Genomic DNA, 14,163 nt, shown 5'->3' with positions numbered 1-14,163 from the left:
CACATTGCGATATCGATGCTGAAACAATATATTGTGGAGCCCTAGTTCGGAGGAAGTGCATTAACTCACTAATCAACTTAACTTGCATTTAAACTTATTGACCTAGTTAGACCTTAAATTTGCACTTTATGTTGAACATTAGTATCTCCAATAAGATATTATTTATGTATTTATTGTTTTTGATGTTGTATTTTTTTTAATTAAACAAATTTTACAGGAGGTAAATAATTTTTTATTGTTTTGATTTCAACTATATTTAATTTACATTTAACATACATTAAGGCAAAAAAAATTACTAACTGAAAGAAAAACTATTTTGAAAAAAACTAAAAGTGAAATAAATGATAATATTAGTTTTAATTTAAACAGCAGTTAATTATACACTTTACAGTCAACATTTGTGATTGTTTATATTATGTATTATACCTATTATTATATTCTATCTATTATACCTACCATTTATACCTAACATCAATTAATACGGAACTGGTTATTAATATTAAAGATTTATAAACACTATAGGAAATTGCACATTGTTAGTTAATGAATGGGACCTTAGTGTAATATATTACCAATAGATCAATATAACAGAAGAATATATTATATTTATATTGATATTCACAGTATATACAATGGATTTAGTGTCTCTTGTCTGCCTCGTTTTTTTTTTTTTTTGTTCTTGAATCAGCTTAGTTCAGCACCGTTATTGTGTTTGACCCTCGATCCAGCTGAAATAACAGTTTGACATTAGAATGCGGACAAAAATGCATTTAATCCCTCTTTTCAATAGGTGAGCGACTGATAACTTTTCACTCATAATTAACTCATCTTGAAATGAGAGACATTTGGAGGAAATTGAACTGTCAGGCAATGGAGTCGTGCATTTGACCTCATCACAGCGAATGGGGCCCGTCATAATTTGTTCATTTGGTGCCTATCAGTCTGGCCTCATCCTCTTCTTGCCGATCTGCTGACCTCCCTCTCCACAATTCCATTTGCTTCTGTTTTAATTATGACTCAGCAAATCCAAAGCAATAGCAAAACCCACCCTGAGCTCCCCTCGACTGTCACTCACGCTCTGATTGACACCAGCCAGATAGCCTGAGTGCTTCGGGGGGGAAAATTGAAGCAGTGGGTGCCTAAAATGGCTGTTTATATGTCCTCTCGCAGTCGGGCTTGTTCATTTGTGCCATCCGCCGCTTTCCTTCCCGGCTCTTGCTGGTAATATACATAATGGACATAGCAGTGCATTAACATGTATTTGTCCGCAGTTCTTGATATGATTAATGTAAATAGGTGAAAAGGCTTTTAACATTTCTGATGCAAAATGTCAGCCGGCACAAGGGTTCTTCTTGAGTGATTCAGCCACAGAGTAGTAATTAGTCCTATCCTGACAATGCATCCATTCATATACTAATTCTCAATGCTTCAATTAAGCAAATGTTTTCCAGATTGAAAATGCCACGCTGTTTGCCAGTCACATCTCTATTGAGGGAGCTTTTGGCTTGGCTCGTGCAATGCTCTTAGCTGTGGTGTGGAACAGTGCGGGCAGAAGTCTTTTTCAAGCCAATTCTTGCTGTTCTTTAGATGCATTTCATTGTGTGCTTGCGTTCTTGTTTTCACACAGACATTGATAATGTTCTGAAGCGCCGTTGTTTTCGTCAGGATTAGCGCTGAATCAATTTGAGATTTCCAGCGAATGCTAGAAAATGCATCTGTCTTAACCATCTTGGTCCAACAACAGTGTACCGACACATTTGTTTTTCCATTTCCCCTAGAACCCCTGTCATGACGCTGAGAATTGCTCGCTTTGTGATTGTATCTGTCAAGCATTCGCCCGCAGGCAGTTAATAGGCTTAACCCAAATGATTTTCTGTCCTTTTCTTTGGGCAATAGTCTCAAACTGGGAATTTGTAATAGGCCAATTTGTTAACCTACTCAGGGCAGGAGCATTTAATATATGTCTGGTTAGAGGAGGTAAAGACTTCCTGTTGATAAACCTGGATGTGTTTGTCTGCTTTTTGAAATCTGGGCTCAAGTGACCTTTGGAAATAATGACAGGAATTACAAAAAAAAAAAAAAAAAAAAAAAAAGGAAAGAGGCAAGGAAAGGGTTTCTTTGACATAATATACATTTCAACGTCTTTTGTAGAGCTGTTAAAAAAATAATTAAGAATTCTCCAATTATCAGTTTCTCTGGAATTTTGATTTATATATTTTTGTTGTGTTTGAGTTAATCATAATTTTAATTCTATGTTGTAAACTAAAACTACTGATTACAGCCCTTCCAATTTGAAAATGTGCCCTGTTTTTACACATTTATATTCATTTTTAGACAACACAATACCAATAGTGCCTCTATAGAATTAGTAACAACTGGTAAAGATACACTCACCGGCCACTTTATTAGGTACACCTTACTAGTACCAGGTTGGACCCACTTTTGCCTTCAGAACTGCCTTAATCCTTCGTGGCATAGATTCAACAAGGTACTAGAAATATTCCTCACAAATTTTGGTCCATGTTGACATGATAGCACTACGCAGTTGCTGCAGATTTGTTGACTGCACGTCCATGATGTAAATCTCTCGTTCCACCACATCCCAAAGGTGCTCTATTTGATTAAGTTCTGGTGACTGTGGAGGCCATTTCAGTACAGTAAACTCAATGTCATGTTAAAGAGACCAGTCCGAGATGATTCGAGCTTTATGACATGGCGCGTTATTCTGTTGTCATCATAAAGGGATGGATATAATCAGCAACGATACTTAGGTAGGCTGTGGAATTGACACGATTCCCAATTGGTACTGATGGGCCCAAAGTGTGTAAAGAAAATATCCCCCACACCATTACAGCACCATCACTAGCCTGAACTTTTGATAAAAGGCAGGATGGATCCATGCTTTCCTGTTGTTGATGCCAAATTCTGGCCTCACCAACCGAATCTTCTATTGTCCATTTTTGGTAAGTCTGTGTGAATTGTAGCCTCAGTTTCTTGTTCTTGCTGACTGAGGTGGTCTTCTGCTTTTGCCCATGCACCTCAAAAGTTCATCATCTTCTCTGTTTAGACATGCTCTTTTGCTTTTTTCACTTAAATCACCATTCTTCCCTATTCTGATGCTCAGTGTGAACTGCAGCAGATCATCTTGACCATGTCTACATACCTAAATCCATTGAGTTGCTGCCATGTGATTGTTTGATTAGAAATTTGTGCTAACGAGCAGTTGGACAGTTGTACCTAATAAAGTGGCTAGTAAGTTTATACTCCCCATTCATTTTTCTCATATTCGATTATAGGTTAACCAACAATCTGTTATTTGAAGCAAAGAAGTATATGAGGGGAAAAGGATTTCGAATAAAACATCAAATATAAAAACGGCAGAGAAACATTTTATGACAACATTAATCAATTTCTTTAAAATGCAGTAAGTGATGGTGTTTTTCCTAAAATATGATAGATTGATTAGCTTCCTCCTATTATAAACACACAGATCCAGTAGTAACTCATTGTAATTCATGCAAGAATAGTTCTATGATGGTAATCATGCTCCAGCAGTAGTCGCAATCTCCATCATTATCATACAAATTACATTCCTTGCTATTGATTTTATGCAGATGATACATTTTGGGAAGTATGATTCGCTGTTAATGTTTACAGTATTAGAAAACAATTACCTAAACACACAGCTTTTGAGTAATTGTTTATTATTTTTCAATTAGACAAATGCTGATGATCAATGATCTAGAAAAAAGGGCAATGAATAACATCAACAGTTATAGATTTGTTGCCAACGTTTAGATAAATTGTTTTAATGATTTCTACAATGGCATTTCAATGGCATCCAGTGCTATTTTACTCCAGCTGCAGATAAGAAGGCATGTAGGACTTGATGTTTCACACAGTTTTATTATGAAGAACATTATTACACTTTTAAAAAATATGTTAATTAACACTTTTCTTTCCATTTTCCATTTATTTACGGTTGTGAATTGTATAATGAGACCTTGATCTCTGCTCTGTTGACTTTTGATGTTGGAAATTCAACTCTACTTCATTGACATTTTAAATAATTTGATGTATAATAAATTCTGACTTCAACTGTATACATTTACAAATGCATTTTGTCAAGAATAAACTTAAGTCCCTCTACAAGAAGGCATGAAGGCAGTGGTTTTATATTCATGTTGAATTTTTTTTTTTTGTATCATTTTAATCCTTTAATTGTTTTCATATGTAAAGATATTTTTGTATTTTTGTACATCCTGTGTATGTTAAGCAATGTGTAAGTGTTTGGACTTGCAAATGTGCATAACTAACACGCTCTGCGCTGGACTTTAGACCAGCTTTTAATTTGTTTGTGGCGCAGTCTATTTCAGTTTCTCAAGATAGCAACATGCCAACAATGTGCCTTAACACACCTCTTTCCTAGACCGGAACATCCATGAGTCCACAAATGGATTTGCTATTAAACAACGTGGTGCAAAACGTGAAAATTACAGTTGCGCTGGTGTAAAAAGAGCAACAAAACATGACAAGCACGTCTTGTACTTTATTGCACCAAGTGTAAGATAGGGCCCAATGCATTTGAGTCAAAATGTTATGCTGACATGAATAGAACATGGACATCATAAAATATGCAGTAATTTGTGTGTATCTCCTGTTTCACACTCACATCTGACTAGCAGTTATAATGCAGGTAGATTGCCTGAAAATATCTAAATTGAGAAATAAATCTGATTTTCCTGCAGTCTAAACATGCCAACAAAGCTGTTATCACAACTATTTAAAGCAACGAAAATGGAATTATAACCAAACTCATCTTAATCAAACCATAAATGTTTGTCTTTCATTGTTTTTGGGTAAGCTGCGTCTAAAGAGTGCAAGAGAGCTGTGAATCTGTTATAATGCAGGTGTTAGTTGTGGTTTCAGTAACTTACAGGGATGCAGATATGAGCTGTGTGTCATCTGATGTTTACGATTCAGTCAGTGTCCTCCATCAGAGCTGCTCCAGTCATCTGTGTGGTCTGCACATGACTCAAATGCTCAACTCTTTACTAAGGAAGCTGTAAAGATTTGTTGTATCACAGGTCACAAGGCTTTTTAGCATTGAACATTGACATCTATTATATTTACTTTGTCAATGTCACCATGTCATCATTATAAAATGCAGGTAGCTGTTGGTAGATCTACCAATCAGAGAGATTCCTTAATCTAATAAAAAAAAAAGTAAAAAAAAAATAAAATAAGGCTAGTTGCCTATTGCCTGTTTGGTGAAAAAAGTGACTAGTTCTGTAAAATAAAATTTCTGTAAAATTTATAGTGTTATTGGCAATTTTGACTATAAAAATGGCCAGTAATGCTGTAAAATTTACAGGTGCACTGTAAATTAATAATTACAATTGTGCAGTAAATCTACAGCACAGTTGTAATTGTTAATTTAGAGTGTACTTGTAAATTTTTACAGATAACCAAAATTGCTAGTAATGCTGTAAATTTGACTGCTTTTTACTGTAGCCAGGCAAATGGTGCATATCTATATGTTTAAAATAGGTAATTTCTGCAAACAGCTTATTAGGTACTGTATGATTATTGTAAAGTTGAGCACCCTCTTATTGTCATAAAAAGTCTTGTTCTATGTATCATGATGAAATTACAAATAATAATAATAATTCATTTTTTAAATAGCGCCTTTAAAACTTAATTCTCAAAGCGATTTTCCCAAAAAAGATACCGATATAAAAACAGTTTAGAGTAAGAGTAAAATCTAAACATTTAAAATTAAACATTCAAATTAGATAAAACATTCAAATATCTAAACAAAACAAACCAAGAATGCGCACCTCACGAATAGGCAAGTATAAAGTAGTGTGTTTTCAAGGATGGACAAACTAAAAGATTAAGCGTGTCTAATGTCATAGGGGAGAGAGTTCCAGAGCCTCGGAGCCAGGGAAGAGAAAGCCCGGTCACCCACAGAGCACAAACGAGTAGAGGGGTCTGTTAAAAGACCAGAGTCGGTGGAACGGAGGTCACATGTACCGTGTTTAATATTTAGACAGATAATGTGGAGTTAAACCAGGCAGCATGCAACCATGCATGTGAGCATAATAATTTTAAAATCAATATAGAATCTAACTGGTAGCCAATGGAGAGATTTCAAAACTGTAGTAATGTAGTCTCTGATTTTAAACATTATCAGAATTCTGGCAGCTGAGTTTTGAACATTTTGTAGTTTATTGATGTTATTTTTATAAACGCCACATAGGACAGCATGAGGTGGATTCTTAAAATGTTTTTACAGTGGTCAGCACGTGGGGGTCAATTGTTAGATTTTTGTCAAATATTTACCCCAAGTTCTTTAGTTTGGCCTAAACCTCCAGATCCAGGTTTATTTTAGGAGGTTTAGTTTTACGTAGTTGGTTGGAAGAACCAATAACCAACCTATCTTGACTGACAGTGACAAATGATTTACTACACCCAATAAAGTTGGGAAGCAAAAGAATCTGATTTCAAAATAAAAACAAGATAATTTTGCTTATATAATATAAATAACTTTTTTTTAGCGTGTTTTAAAGTAAAACTCACTTAATTTTAACACTTAATTCTTTTTGAATAAGACAATGTTTTTTTTACTGTTCAAGGATTTTTTTATTTGTTTTTCACATATAGAGAAAAAAAAACTTTCCCAGAACAGCAGATCTAGAAACAACATATAATCAAATTTCCATTGAAAAAAACAAAAGATGAAAGCATGATATGAAAATACAAAAATTGGTTCCTTTTTTTATCATATTGTCATGTTGTGTGCGTCCGTTTCCATTACAAGAATTAAAAAAGATTGCCTTATAAAATGACCTTATAAAAAATGAGACGTCACTTATCTTATCCAGTGATTATGTTTTGGTGGAATAGGGTCTTTCCGTTTTAATAATATCAGTGTTCTAGCCAGAAGAGAAGACTAAGATTTTAATTTGTCTTTGTTGAGAGCAGCGTTCTAAGGGGCCACCCTGAACAATGCGAGAAATGGTGATGGCTCTACTGCCACCTCAAATGCCTCAGAAAATGTCTCAAAAATACAAATCCAGTACATGTAAATCTTTGGACATGTCTAGAACATGCAGCAGAGTAGGAGCCTGTCTACACCAATCACATACTATAAGGCATCTATTTCAGCATTGATCTTACAGAGTCTGACTTTAGACTAGTGCAAACAATAAACAATTTTGAATTGTAATACAGCATGTCTGAGGCATATGGATTATGAGAAAAATATTGTATTATTTTGTACCAAATTTCATCTGAGTTCGGTTCATCTAAATCTGTCTCCCATTTATTTTATCACGTATGTTGAGTGATTTATAAGTCTTATTTTCAAAAATTGAGTGTATCAAATAAATGGGTGAAAAGTTGATGAATTCGAAGCTACAGAGTTCTAAAGTTGCAAGTACCTTTAAAAGTGTGATATTGGAATGTCATATTTCTGTACCAGCTGAGACAATGTTTTTAGACATTTAAAAAGTCATCAGAATTAATGTTTTTGGACTAAATGTATTTGGACTAAAAACAAGACAAAAAAATTCAATTGTTTTGCAGTGTGAATCCCAAGATGCCAGAAAGTTTTTACAGTTACGACAAACCATCACAAACCATCACAATTTTGTCGCTCCAAGGTTGTCACTTTTGAAACCGTACAGTGTATACATGACAGTATTTTACCTATTCTTAGTCTCACTCTAAAAATAGAGTAAGAAAAGTGTGGTTTACCCATTGCAGACAAATATAAAGTGATTTAAGACATCAAAATGTGTTGTTTTCTCTTTTGTTCCCTCACCCCAACCATTCTTTACTTCACACACAGACAAAATTGATCTGGATGCGGTGCAGTTGGACTCTTAATTGGTGGGCTCTCAGAGAATGCAATCCAATGGTGTCTTTGAATCAATGGTGTAACCGGAGAGGGTGTGGAGGTAGAGACTGCACAGCCAATGTATGATCAATCAGCCTTAGCGATTATCAGCAAACCTCCGGCTACAGGTTTGTTTCCAAGAGAACGCGAGACAAAAGAGCCATGTGTTTCACAGAGCAGGAATGCCAAAGGGTTTCTGCGTGTAATTGGGCTCAGTGTGACGCAAGTCCACCTGAAAAGCCAGTCACTTGAGAAGAACACCATCTTGACAGATGCTCATGTGAAACCCAAACACTAATGTGAAACAGAGCAAACCTTAGAAGGACAAACAAACTGTTCAGCTATGCAAATGACCTCGTAAATGAGGCTGGGCATGTGTGTTGTGCTGAATAATTACTGTGAAATTGATAATTGCACTGTTATGTGAGATTATGTCTGGTGGCATGACGAGCAAGACCTGCCTGGGCGTATTATCCGTGGATGTCAGTGTAAGGTCAGATGCACCACAGCTATGGGTGTTGGCAGACGAAGAACTATGGCTGTTGGACTGTTATTAACTGAAAAAAAAAAGTTAACATTGATCATTTTTTTCTGTTGACTTGGAAAAACTATGAAGACAACAAGTGGTGCAGGGAGAAATTAAACAATTTTGAAAATATAACTGAGATGAAATATAAACAGGTCTTGCAGTGAGAAATATTTAGCATGAACTATTATTATTTAATAATTAAATATATAACTTATTAATTGAATTATTTAATAATGAATAATTTGATGCTAAGTTTAGAACATGTATATAAATAATAGTAATGATAATAATAATAATAATAATAATAATTAGCATTATTATTCATTATTGTTTATTTATTTTAGTCTCTAATGCAGAGTTAGATGTCAAGAAAATAAGAATGTTACTTGTTCTCTAAATGCCATAAAATAAGCATTTTTCAAATTGTTTCCTGTGTAGGTTCAGATATTTCCCTTTTATGGTGATGAATAGGGTATTTTATTGCCTTTAAAGTCAAATATCAGCACATAAAAATAGGAGACTGAGAAAAATGCGCATTCTAGAAGGAAACATCAGACGGCATTTAGAGGTTTTTGCATTTGAAGTCTACAGATTTTGCTTCAGAAGGCTTCAGAGGATCTGTGCATAATTAAATACATAATTACATAATTGGGGGCAGCACAGTGGCTCGATGTTTAGCACTGTCGCCTCTCAGCAAGAATGTTGCTGGTTCGATCCTCGGCTGGGTCAGTTGGCATTTCTGTTTGGAGTTAGCATCATATATATTGCACTATATATTGTTTTAGCAATGTACTCACCTGCAATATAATAGCAATATTATATTATAACAATAGTCACATTGCTGGATCTTCAATGTTGAGTCTAAATTAAAGTTGCCCAGGAGACACAGAACACATGTGATTTGAAAAGTTTAACCATAATAAAGTGAAAGTTTATAATTTTTTTTGTGTGACCTGTGACTGAGCATTTCAAGAGTTTAAAAATTTGTGCACAAAAAATTGCAAAAATTACACACAAAAAAGCATTTGTCAACTGTTTCTCGTCCAATTATCAAAATTATTTGAATAATTTATTGATGATAATTTTACTCCCCCTCCCCCCTTTGATTTTGAATTATTACTTCTGAGAGTGAAAGCAAAACAATATTTTTACTTGATTTACTTATTTATTTTAGATATTTGGTCTAGAAATGAGACAAAAACTCTAATTTAGAAAAGCATTTTTTACAGTTTGATTTTTCAACTTCTGTACCTGAATACTGTTAGAATCCCCAGAAAAAAGTGAAATTGAGTTATTCAAACCAAAATAAACAAATAAATAAATAAAAAACTAATGAAAATGTTAATGTTACAATATATATCGCAGAAAAATAAAAATATAGCAATATTACATTTTTCCAATTTCTTGTAGACCTAGTTTGCATGTTCTCCTCGTGTTCATGTGGGTCTTCTCCGGCTGCTCCTTCACCACAGTCCAAAGACATGCGTTATAGGTGAATTGAATAAGCTAAATTGGCCCTAGTGTATAAGTGTGCGTGTGAGAATGAATGTGTATGGGTGTTTCCCAGTGCTGGGTTGCAGCAGGAAAGGCATTTGCTGCGTAAAAAATAGGCTGAATAAGTTAGCAGTTCATTCCACTGTGGCGACCCCTGATTAATAAAGGGACTAAGCCGAAGGGAAATGAATGAATGAATATTCAGAATTGCATTATTTAAAATTTAATCATATTATAATTAAGAATTCAAACTATCAGTTAAATAGTAAATATTTGCAATAAAGCATTATTTACTATTTAATAATTCAATTAAATTTGATGCAGCTTATTGTTGTTGTTTTTGATTTTGTTTAAATATTTTTGCACATTTTCTGTTCTTGTCATGCAATGACAAGTCCACAGGAAATATTTCTGAAGGTAACAGTAGAGCAGTAAAGCATTATAGATGAATATTTGAAAGTTATTTGAAATTATGATGAAGGATTTACATTCTTGCTATGCAAAAGTGTAGAACAACAATTTATTTTAATTATTATTGATTGATATTTCCATTATTATTTCAATATTATGTAATATCACTGTGTACAAGAGACTACATATTTTTAATTAAAAGTCAATTTATCATTCTTCAGGGCCACATAAAATAAGTTAACAAAGCCAAAATATGTTTTAGAACAATAAAACTTTCTCTTAGCACATCTATTCTTTATACCAGTGAATTTCCTTTTTGCATTCATTGTGCCTAAAATCTTGATTCGAAAAATCCACAGACATGTTATGCATCTGCCCACAAGCAGCTTCCTGGTTCTTATAGGATTATGCAGGTCAAATTGATATGTTCTTGATGTCTTCCATTATAGCTGGAAGGATGGTACGTGAGCTTTTGTTTACTCTGCTCGGATCCGTAAAGCTTTAAATTGTTAGGAGCTCGGCCCGTAAAAGCAGCAGCAGCAGCGTTTTCTCCAAGGACGTTTTGCCGGGCGCTCTTCTCAATCTATATCTCTTATCTGCGGTTGTTGATGATGTATCTGAGTGTTTGTGGCAGCTGTGTGTTACGTCTAATAGAGCAGAAAGGCTGCTCAGAATAAAGCTATTTGAAAATTTGTTTATGTGAAATATTTGTAAATGGAAGCGGGCCTCCTGGCGCCTCCACGTCACGTTCTGGTGTCGCTCTGGATTGTGAATTTGACAGGGGATTTGAGGCTGGCAAATGGAGCACATGTTCAGGCAGATCACAGAGACTCTTGGCTCCCTGTAGCCCGCTGTTTGATACGGACGTCTCTTCTCTGAGCCACAGACATTCGGTTATAATCCCCTTGGGTTTCTCAGTGCTCTGAGTGTCAGATTTGCTCTATTGACAGTGCATGGATCTTACTGCATATTTCAGCATTTTGTTTACACTTGTTTTTTTGACAGAATTGACCAGCAAGTCTTTTACTCATATGTAAAAGTCAACTATTTTTGTGGACAGAATGGAAAAAGAAGACATGCTTTAAGAATGTATGTTTTATAGTGAATAAGTACTATGGAGTACTTTACAATGAGTATGTTGCTAAATAATGGAAATAAATGGGAAGCATTTGGATTAAACAAAGCTACTGTACAAAATATACACGCATTATTAGGTACACCTGTCCAACTGCATGTTGACATAAATTTCTAATCAGCCAATCGCATGAGGGAAACTCAATGCATTTAGGCATGTAGACATGGTGAAGACGATCTGCTGCAGATCAAACCGAGCATCTGAGTGGGGAAAAAAGGTTATTTAAGTGACTTCGAATGTGGCATGGTTGTTGGTGCCAGACTAGCTGGTCTGAGTCTTTCAGAATCTGATGATCTATTGGGATTTTTACGCACCAGCTCCAGGGTTTACAGAGAAAAAGAGAAAATATCTAGTGAGGGGCAGTTCAGAGGGTGCAAATGCCTTATTGTCAACAACAGGAAAACAGGAAAGCATGGATCCACTCTGCCTTGTATCAACGGTTCAGGCTGGTGGGGGTCGTGGTGTAATGGTATGGGGCATATTTTCTTGTCACACTTTGGGCCTATTAATACCAATTGAGCATTGTGTCAACACCACAGCCAACCTGAGTATTGTTGCTGTCCATGTCCATCCTCTTATGACCACAGTATACCCATCTTCTGATGGCTACTTTCAGCAGGATTACGCGAATCCTGTCATGTCGTGAAGTGTGAATAATCTCAGGCTGTTTTTTTGAACATGTCAATAAGTTAACTGTACTTAAATGGCCTCCATAGTCACCAGTTCTCAATCAAAAAGATCACCTTTAGGATGTGGTGGAATGGGAGAATTGCATCATGGATGTGCAGCTGACAAATCTGCAGCAACTGTGTGATGCTATCTTGTCCATATGGACCAAAATCTCTGAGGAATATTTCCAGTACCTTGTTGAATCTATGACACGAAGGATGAAGGCAGTTCTGAAGGCAAAAGGGCATACAACCCTGTACTAGGAAAGTGTACCTAATAAAGTGGCTGGTGTGTCTACTTCACATTTATTATTTTCATATACCTCTTACCCCCTTTTTTCTGATGTGAAGGCGCCCAATGGTAAATGTAAGCCCTATCAGCAATGTAACCTTATGGTCAGCCCAATTTCATGAGGTAAAGGAACTATTTTATGTTTTGTCAGTTTAGTGGCTAATTTCATTCATTTATTTATATTATTTTCAGCTTAGTCCCTTTATTAATCTGGGGTCGCCTTAGCAGAATGAACCGCCAACTTATCCAGCAAATAATTTACGCAGCAGATGCTCTTCCAACTGCAACCCATGACTGAGAAACATTCATACACTCTCACTCACACACATACACTACGGTAAATTTAGCTTACCCAATTCCAGAGCTCCTGGAGGAAACCAACGCAAACACAGAGTGAACATGCAAACTCCACATAGAAATGCCAACTGACCCTGCCGAGGCTCAAACCAGTGACCTTCTTGCTGTGAGGCAACAGCGCCACCCACTGCGCCACCGTGCAGCCCAGTTGCTAATTTGTACACTAAATTTTTTTTAATTGTGAGATGAGGCTCATTCTAGCCTCATCTCGCAATCTTCATTCACGATTGCGAGACAAGGCTAGAATAAGCCAGTCGTCAAGTTGAGTATGCGGATGCCCACGAGCCGCAGTAGTGCTAGAGCACCCTCCGCGAGCTTGATAAAAACCAGAGAGAGACAGAGAGAGCCCGAAGGGGAGGACTTTGTATTGCCACGCTATTGTTTCGAACGCAAACCGGAGAAAAGGGTGGTGGCCTGGTGGCGACCTCAGTTGCGCAACAGTCAAGCCATAGCAATGCAGGGAAGAACTGTCCGCGAGCACCGCATCAACATGTTGGACCCCCAAACATGTGACGCAATACTCGTGCCCAGAGAAATGCATGGTTGAAACGACATCTTTAAAAAGACGCACTGTACGACCGTGTGCTCTCTTAGGGAATTCTGCTTGTTGTAAAAACTGCTCCTTTAGATCACCAGCGAAACGCCAAGGGGACAAGAAACCCAGATCGACCGCCCCTAAAATATCTTTCCCCGCACTGGTGAAGGAAATGCTTTCTCTGTTGGAAGTCAGCTCAGCAGAAGGGTTCTTCAGTCTCAGATCGGGTCTGAAGCAACAATTCTGATGAGCTGGCTCCAGCAGCCGACTGATGTAGTCCTAATTGGCTCATCAGTTTTAGCTATAGAGCTAAGCTCGACCAATTCAATTGGCGTTTCATTGGCCCATTTTCTTATCCACAGAAGTGATTGGTCGTCTAAAGCACTCCCAAAAGTCTTTTTAATACAGAGACACATAGGAGTTCCCTTATGAAGGGAGCAATGTATATTGTTTTTATTTAGTTGAATGTATTTTAGAGAAAACTTCAAGTGAATATTCGATTTGGTAATTTTGCTTACTTAAAAAAATGCCATGAACATAAAAAAAAAACCAGAAAAATGTTTGACAAAACATACATACAATGTCTTTGAAAAATGAGTGTTGTGATGTTTAACATCATGGGCCCTATCATACAACCAGCGCAATAAGGTCCAAAACGTGTTTGCTGTGATGTGTTGCTATTTTTAGAGCAGCGCAATGCTATTTTTTCCTTTTTTGTACCACATTGTTTATTTTGCAAATCCATTTGCGCCACTTTGTAGACTCACTGTGCAATAGACAAGCTAAAGGTTCAGCACAGAGCACGTTAGTTATACACCTTAAATTCTTAAACATTGCTT

General features: G+C 36.2%; 1 protein-coding gene across 5 annotated transcripts in view; it reads left to right on the top strand.

Moving 5' to 3' along the window:
* The window catches only part of otpb (orthopedia homeobox b), a 122,152-nt gene that overhangs the window by 36,876 nt on the left and 71,113 nt on the right, over positions 1 to 14,163 (top strand). The window contains exon 2 of one of the 5 annotated variants that reach the window (XM_087251226.1): positions 7,856 to 8,031. The exons of the other annotated variants lie outside the window; for them this stretch is intronic. The gene's annotated coding sequence lies outside the window, so the exon portion shown is untranslated. The remainder of the gene's footprint in view (positions 1 to 7,855; positions 8,032 to 14,163) is intronic. 5 annotated transcript variants of the gene reach the window in all.

Source organism: Danio rerio, chromosome 5 (assembly GCF_052040795.2).
Source record: "Danio rerio strain M-AB ecotype USA chromosome 5, GRCz13ab, whole genome shotgun sequence".
In the NCBI taxonomy this organism is placed as follows: domain Eukaryota; kingdom Metazoa; phylum Chordata; class Actinopteri; order Cypriniformes; family Danionidae; genus Danio; species Danio rerio.
Note: the sequence above shows the minus strand (reverse complement) of the source record. Positions and strands in the feature narration are given on the sequence as shown.